Raw genomic sequence first — 9,309 nt, 5'->3', positions numbered from 1 at the left:
GGCCCAGGTGTGAGTGAGGAAACAAGAGAACAAAAAAGGTCCAGAAGAAGAAGGTCGGTAGTAAGAATGACTAGTGTGGCTGACTTCATATCTATATGGGAAACAGTTGTAGGTGCAGAGATGTTTCCCAAATGCCTTCCTGAGCAGGGCAGGGCAAATCTAGCCACTGCTTTGGTACAGTTCTCTAATAATCACAAACTTTCCTATAAAACCCAGCACGAAGAAGATGTCAAAATTGCTCCAAGTACCTTGCTGCCATTGGTGATTTCAAAAAGCATATTTTAATTCTGTAAGGGAGCCCAAAACTATGGACAGCTGAACAGTTATTTAAAGGAGAACCCCATTTTTAAACACGGACTTATTTTAATTTTTTTCATTATTCAGAGGTAATGCCTCTGAGTTTGGAAGAGGGAGGGCTGTCATAGAAATTTAGAACATGCGGGACCACTGCTTAATGCCAGCATAGGAAGAGCCTCTAAACAGGAGAGGCATGAGTGAAGAGGGGCTTTCTTTTTTATGGGAGAGAGACTATAGGTTGATAAAATCAAGAGCTGCTTTTATAAAGAGAGCATCACTATACGAACAGGGGAACGTGGGAGCTGTCAACTACAGTCCCACACTCTGTAGGAGATGTAAGGAGGGATCACAGGTGATTAAAAGTGTTTTGAGCTAACTGACTCCCCCAGGTAAGGTTAAGCTTAGCAAGAAGACCCCTGCCAGACTATCGCTCCAGCTTTGATCTGCACTCAGTAAGCAGCTGGCATCATGACCCTTTATCAAAAGCATGTGTGAGTGGATGAAAAGATAAAGAAGAAGACAGTAGGCAGGAAGTATCCAGGTGTCCATGGCTAATTGCATTAAGCCTCACTTGTCCATCTGTGCACCACACGGGGTCTTTTTTTTTCTTTGTATATGAGTATGGTTGGAACAGAGCAAAGGCCAGGGAGGTCTGCACTTCCTTCATCAGTAATGTGGAAATTTACTTATTTTCAGACATCAACTGTACTGTACTGTTATATTGTCACCACATTCTCTTATGTTCCCTGCAGGGAATGCCTTTTAATAATGACCAGCTATTCTAATAGGATGATTCTTGGCTTGTTTTTAAATTTATTCAAATTTAAAATCAACAAGCAGGTAAGAAATAGCAAGAGCCTCAATTAGGGTAAAGGTTTTTTTAGAAAAAAAAAATAACATAATTCCAAGAAAAAATATGGGAGTTAAAATCCACAGGACTTGTTTATTAATTGGATTTGGTTGCAAATTAGGGGGCTATGAATTGGGCAACTGAATAGAGGCTGGTGCCATAACTGAGATGAAAAACTGACTACCTGCAGAACTCAAGGTGCCTAAGGGACACTATGAATAAAGATCAAGCTCTACTGTGGCAACAAATAGCCCCCAAATCTCAGTGGCTTCACAAACTTTTATACCTTGCTCATATTATAGCCCATTGCAATTTGGGCAGTTCTCCTAGGAAGCTCCCTTTCAAGGAGTGACTCAGGAATCCAGGCTCCTCCTGCGTTGAGACTCTTGCCATCTTGGAGAATTTAGCTTCCAGCCATGAGGATAGGAACATAAGGGATTGGCGCATATCATTTCCATTCCCATCAATCCATAAGCTGGGGCTCATTTCCAAAGTAAATGCAGGAGGGGCTAGCAATTATAGTCCTCCTGTGTGCCCAGAAAAAGGGACAAGATGGGATAAGCATCTAGCCGTTTCTGCCACAAACATCCAAGGAATAATAAAGTAGACAGCTGAATAATCCAACCTGGGGTGAGAGGGGGAATGTGTCAGAGCTGGAGATGTATATTTGGATATGATCAAATAGTTAAACCTAGAAAAATCTACCAGATCAACCAAGGGGAGGATATATCATAAGAAAAGAAGGGAAGCCCGAGGAATGCCAAATTTTAAAGAGACATAGAGAAAGATGGCCAATGCAGAAATTCACCAGGGACGAGGTAGGGAGCACAAAAAGTAGAATAAGGAATTTTCTTCTAGTAATTAAGAGATATATTCAGCATTCACTGAAGTGAAGCTGGGTAAGAGTGAAGGGACCATGTTTACAGAGTCAAAATGTTAACTCATTCTGATGAAGAATTTTTATTCCTTATGGGTAATAGAGAACTCTGAGATTTGTGGTTTAGATGCTGGGACATAACATTTCTAGGCCCTCTCCCTTGTATTAAGAGAAACGATGTTAGGATTTCGAGGAAAACACATCCAGAAGTATTGGCATATATGTAATAGAAAGTAAACTGAGCTAGCAGCCATATGAAGTGATTGCTCGCTCTGGCTCTGTGTAGCCGTGATGAAGTCATGTAGTCTCTCTGAATGTCAGTCTCCAAGTCTGTGAATGTGGAGATGCACTTTCATAATGAATGACACTCATTATTCATAATAATGATCAACCTGATGTAACCAGGTTCTAGGCTGAATTCTTCCTGCAGATTATCTCATTTATTCAATCCTATTTATTCCACTTCCATGAAGGAGGTAATATGAGACTATCCATTTTACTAATGGAGGAACTGAGGATGGGAGAAGTTAAGTAAATTTCCCCTAATCACACAACATTCAAAAAACTAACATCATGGCATCCAGTCCCATCACTTCATGGCAAATAGAAGGGGAAACAATGGAAACAGTGACAGACTTTATTTTGGGGGGTTCCAAAATCACTGCAGATGATGACTGAAGCCATGAAATTAAAAAATGCTTGCTCCTTGGAAGAAAAGATTTGATCAACCTAGATAGCATATTAAAAAGCAGAGACATTACTTTGCCAATAAAGGTCCGTCTAGTCAAAGCTATGGTTTTTTTCCATTAGTTATGTATGGATGTGAAAGTTGGACTATAAAGAAAGCTCAGCACCTGAAGAATTGATGCTTTTGAACTGTGGTGTTGAAGAAGACTCTTGAGAGTCCCTTGGACTGCAAGCAGATCAAACTAGTCAATCCTAAAGGAAATCAGTCCTCAATATTCATTGGAAGGACTGATGCTAAAGCTGAAGCTCCAATAATTTGGCCACCTGATGCAAAGAACTGACTCATTAGAAAAGACCCTGATGCTGGGAAAGATTGAAGGCAGGAGGAGAAGGGGACAACAGAGGATAAGGTGGTCGGATGATATCACTGACTCGATGGACATGAGTTCGGGCAAGCTCCAGGAGTTGGTGATGGACAGGGAAGCCTAGCATGCTGCAGCCCATGGGGTTGCAAAGAGTCAGATACGACTTAGCAACTGAACTGAACTGAATTACACACATGTGAAATTTAGGCACAGACAGGTAGAAATACAAGCTCGGAAAGAAAAATATTCCTACACCAGATAATATCGCCAAGCTTTCTTTATTCATTCAGAAAATATATGAGTGCTTCAGAGACATCATCCTGCTCTCAAGGAGCAATTTTCCGAGAAATGAGAAGTCAAGCACAGCACAGAGGTCTTTAACTTCCAATGCACAGGCTGGGAAGCTAAGCATAAGCTATGCTCTCCTCAACACACACTTGCCCACCCAGGCTCTAAGGGGGATAAATTTCAAGTCTAGAATTCAATGGGCCCTGCCAGGAACAGAGGAGCCTGGCAGGCTACTGTCCATAGGGTCACAAAGAGTTGGACACAACTGAGCAACTAATACCTTAAGTTTTTAAGACACGTGAAAAGGTGCTTTTCCATTTCTGAGAAGGTGAATTCCCCCATCTTTTTAGCTGAGTAGGTTAATAATTAGGTTCTTCATCACTTTGTCAAAAATAGAGCAAGAAAAACTGAACAAAACTAGACTTCAATGACCTGTATTCCATCAATATGAAGAAAATGGATAAGGTGACCCAATTTTTAAATCCTTTCTAAGACAAAGAGCTCAATCTTTTCACTTACCAAAAACACCTGTTTTTCTTTTAAGCTGATCTATTTATCAATTTACATAAGTATAATATTCTTATTATAATAAACCATAGAACTTAAATGGATTCTATGAGATTATGAATATGATCATGTAATGCAAATTATCAAGGAAAAACTATAATATTGCAATAAACTAAACTAGCTTACTATTTTACTTTTTAATTTCAATTTAAGTACATTCTTTATTTCCCTATAATTATCAGTAAAATTAAATTCTCTTTTCCAATTAGACTGAAATCAATATTTTTTGCTGTTGAACCTCTCTGAGCTCTCTATAAATCTTCTTTAACAGGTAAAATAAAAGCCATATCTGGCACCCTATCAGTCTCCAACAGTGTTATTACACATTGTACACAATAAAAAGATGGGGTTTTTAAAAAATTTTCAAAACCCAACTTCAGAAAAGATGCCTCCCTAATGATGTTTTTCTCCTGTTACTACCAATAATCCTACAACATCAAGTCATTTTACTTCTATACCCTCAGGGTCTAACCCAGGACCTGGGTCACAGTACATATTCAATATTTGGTTGTTGAAAGATTTGAATAAATAGAAACATATTATTTACTAAGGATATTTACTAAGGATAGAGCACTGCACGAGACATATAAGATCTCTCCTATCAGGAAGCCTACATTTGCGTGATGAAGGATGGAAAAAGCAAACAAGTAAATACAATAATTTATTTTGGCAAGAGATTGTAGCTACCAGCATACTCTTGACTCTCAAAATAGTCCTTATTTATACCATTTAAGGTCATCCTCTTCAACCAACTAACAGCTTCTGGAAGAATACAGTATGATAGAAGTGGGCACCTTACCAGCCAGTTTTGTCTACTGAGGCCTGGTGATTCACCTTGACCAACCTTGCAATCTGTTCTTTAATAAACAGATGACCCACACCAGCCTAATTCCAACAGAGCAACTGCTAAAATAGCCTGGAAATGTCTGGATTCTTCTGATCTCTCGCATAAAGCTGGAGAGTCCTCCAGTGCAAAACTTAATTTCAATTATTCCACAGGGCAGAAACTAAAGACTAATGTTATCTGCGTCTACAGATGTAAAATTGCAAGGGTTTACTTAAGAATGTTGTTCTGGTTAGCTATATCACACCCATCTCAAACGTTTTGCACACATAGTTTTAACTTCTCCCCATTTGATTGCAGGTAAACACAGTGGTCTGAGGCAAAACTGAAAATCAAGACCAGTCCGTCTTAGATAGCCAGCCTCCTCATCTTTGGGCATCGCTGGTGGCTCAGACAGTAAAGAATCTGCCTGCATACTCATATACTCACTGTATCCATCATGGTTTGTTCAGGAAACTGGAAAGCACTCTAGGTGTTTCAAGTAGACTGTAGTTTAGTTCATACTATTGAATGTTGCCAAAGTCATTGGAGGGAGGCTTGAGAAATGGTCGGTAACGAGTCCAGTGAGAGCACCAAAAAAAACAGTTGTAGAGGTGAGGGGAGGAAGATTAAGATATTGAATAAAGTAACCCTGAGTTACTCAAGAAACAAAAATTGCCTGTTGAAAAGCCTATTCAAAAGCTCTTGGCCTTTTTGAGGAATTCTGGCTTCAAAAGCAAATTTCTAAAATTTAAGCCTTTCTCAGTACTTGAGAAAAGTCTTTAAAATTCCATGGAAAATAACTATTTACTCCAAAAATACCATTTGCAATTTGAAAATAGAAGACATAAAGCTAATATCCAGCATTTAGAGGACTGTTTTAAGTGGAAGAAACCTTCCAAAGATCAAAGATCCTACAATAATTCATTTCAATTTTTGCCTTTTATTGCCATTTGTGTGTGTGTTAATCGCTCAGTCATGTCTGACTCTGTGATCCCATGGACTACTGCAGCCCGCCAGGCTCCTCTGTCCACGGGATTCTTTGGGTCTGTGCTATCTCCTCTATCCATTACTAAGCCCTGCTGCTGCTTCTGCTGCTAAGTCGCTTCAGTCGTGTCCGACTCTGTGCGACCCCAGGAATCTGTAATTGTTTATGGACCACAGGTAGAAATATACCCATCATAACAACACTAGATAGACAGTCTACCTTCTCACATTCAAGAATTTGACAAAATCATTCATAAAGAAATTTATGCAGAATTGCTCTGTTACTTTAAATATAAAATTAAATTTGAAGGGAAAAATTTGATTATAATAAAGTATAGTTTAGAGCTTACATGCTTCTAGAACCAAACCATTCTGTTTCTCTATTTTTGTTTGCAATATGTACTGGTGGTTTCCAATTCTCTTTGAAGTTCTGCTCTTGCTGACATTCCCCACCATTACAAACACCTATGGCAGTCCTTTCTTCCAGAGCTGCACAAAGGATGTGTCTCTTTTCAAATGGTGTTTGGTCCTGACTGGCTAAGAACACAGCCATCTCCACAGCTGTGGAAGCAAAGCCTCCATAGGGGCTGTGGCACTCTCCATGCCTTTTCCTACGTCAAAATAAAGATTTTCTGTGTAGCTTCTCCTAGTGCTTTGACTATGTATTGTCCCCAGAAAGACTTATTACTCATTAAGCAGAAAAATGGTTTTTATACCTGTCATTTGATTTTTCTGTTTTCCTTGCTTTGTCAGTATTTGTATACAAAATGGTGCACCATCTTAAATACCTTCAGGATCAACTTCAAAAGGATAGTAACACGCTACATCATTCCACTAGGACAATGGAGCACAGATTTATGATCCAGGTCCTACTTCGACAGAGAAAAAGACTTTATGACACTCCTATCCTTAGCATTTCCATGAAAGAAGAACTAAAATGAGGAATCAGAGCAGAACCAAATGACATTTAAAATGATAACAATACAGGGATTTTCCAGAATGACCAATCCAAGTAAAAGCTTTAAAAAGTCTATTCATTTACATAACAGCAGCAACCAGATACCATGGCTCATCCAAGACCACAATGGGGACGCTTCAAAAACAAAGTATCTTGTCCACAATCTCATAAATTTCACCCAAATATTTGTAAATATGTTCTTTGGAAGGAATGATGCTAAAGCTGAAACTCCAGTACTTTGGCCACCTCATGCGAAGAGCTGACTCATTGGAAAAGACTCTGATGCTGGGAGGGATTGGGGGCAGGAGGAAAAGGGGATGACAGAGGATGAGATGGCTGGATGGCATCACTGACTCGATGGACGTGAGTTTGAGTGCACTCCTGGAGATGATGATGGACAAGGAGGCCTGGAGTGCTGTGATTCATGGGGTTGCAAAGAGTTGGACACGACTGAGCAACTGAACTAAACAACTAACAAACTAGAGTTTCATAATAATGATAAACATCATGAAAATACTAGAGATTTTGTTGTTGTTGATGATGATGATGATGATATTTCAAGCAACAAAAGTAAAAAGTAACTTCAGCAAAAATTTCCCAAAGGGAAGGAGGAAGTTTGTTGAAAGGGGAACAAAAGAAACACCAATGTGTTTTGGAAAGAGCAGAAACTGGGCAATGCCAATGATATACAGCAATGTCCACGATAAGCAGCAGTCTGTTTAGTGAGCGGCCACCAAGGAGAATAAGATGTAGCCATTTGCATTTTTCTGACTACTCTAATGAGTGAAATTTCAGGAAGATATCATTAACCAGCATAACTCAGGTCATATGCTTACCCCTTAGCCAGTGGAGGGCAGGGTGATTGACAGTACCACCAAGTAGAAGGACGAATTGAAGCTATGTTGGCAAAAACACAGATGCCACAGTTGCACAGGGATACATGGCTACCAGGCTTTCTGCTGCTGCTGCTAAGTCGCTTCAGTCGTGTCCGATCCTATGCGACCTCATAGACGGCAGCCCACCAGGGCTTCCCCACCCTGGGATTCTCCAGGCAAGAACACTGGAGTGGGTTGCCATTTCCTTATCCAATGCATTAAAGTGAAAAGGGAAAGTGAAGTCACCCAGTCGTGTCTGACTCTTAGCGACCCATGGACTTCAGCCTACGAGGCTCCTCCATCCATGGGATTTTCCAGGCAAGAGTACTAGAGTGGGGTGCCATTGCCTTCTCCACCAGGCTTTCTAGCAGAATGCAAACTAGACTCTTTAGGATTCTCAAGTAACATGATCACCTTTAACAACTCAGTGCACAGCTTGTTTGTAAGCAACTCTTAGTAATTACTAAGTATACTTAGTAATACTGAATTGTATCTAGCCAAGACATGGAAACAACTTCAATGTCCTTCAACAGATGAATGGATAAAGAAGATGTGGATCATCTGTACAATGGAATATTAGTCTTAAAAAAGAATGAAATAATATTTGTAGCAACATGGTTGGACTTAGAGATTATCATACTAAGCAAAGTCAGGCAGAAAGAGAAAGGCAAGCACCATACAATATCACTTATATGTAGATATCACTTATATGACACAATGAACAAATTTACAAAACAGACAGACTCATAAACAAAGAGAACAGACTTGTGGTTGCCAGGGGGGAAGGGGAGCGGGGGAGGAAAGGACTGGGAGTTTGGGATTAGCAGATGCAAACTAGTATATAGAGGATGGGCAAACATTAAGGTTCCACTGTATAGCGTGGGGACCTATATTCAATATCCTGTGACAAACCATAATGGAAAAGAATATGAACAAGTATATATATATATGAATCACTTTGCTGTATAGCAGAAATTGATACAACATTATAAATCAACTATACTTCAATAATAGAGACTTACTGAATGGACTTCCCTGGTGGCTCAGAGGGTAAAGCGTCTGCCTGCAATGCGGGAGACCCGAGTTCGATCCCTGGGTCGGGAAGATCCCCTGGAGAAGGAAATGGCAACTCGCTCCAGTATTCTTGCCTGGAGAATCCCATGGACAGAGGAGCCTGGCGGGCTACAGTCCATGGGGTCCCAAAAAGTTGGACATGACTGAGCAACTTCGCTTTCACTTTCATACTTCAATAAATTTTTTAAAATTTTTTTGAATGAGTGTAAAAGTTCAAAGGAAAAAAAATACAGAATTGAGCCCCCCTCAAAATATATTTGTTGAAGCCCCAGCCACCACCACTACCAGTACCGTATGCCACCAGCCCACCCCACTTCCCACTTGCACAACAACGTGTGACTGTATTTGGAGATAGGACCTTTAAAGAAGCAATTATGGTTAAATGAAGTCATAGAGTGATGCTCTAATCCAAAAGGTCTGGTGTCCGTCTCAGGAATGGAAGAGATGCCAGGAACGGGAGCACACACAAAGGAAAGGTCATGTGAGGACACAGAGAGAAGACAGCTCCCTGCGAGTCAAGGAGAGAGGCCTGAGGAAAAACCAAACCTTCGAAGTCAACACTTCTGTCTTGAACCTCCAGCCTCCAGAACTGTAAGAAATAAATTTCTATTGTTTAAACCGCCTGACCCCTGGAGCTCTGTTATGGTAGCCCTATACATTA

The sequence above is a fragment of the Bubalus bubalis genome, chromosome 4 (genome assembly GCF_019923935.1).
Source record: "Bubalus bubalis isolate 160015118507 breed Murrah chromosome 4, NDDB_SH_1, whole genome shotgun sequence".
NCBI lineage: Eukaryota > Metazoa > Chordata > Mammalia > Artiodactyla > Bovidae > Bubalus > Bubalus bubalis.
This window is presented reverse-complemented; position numbering follows the sequence as displayed.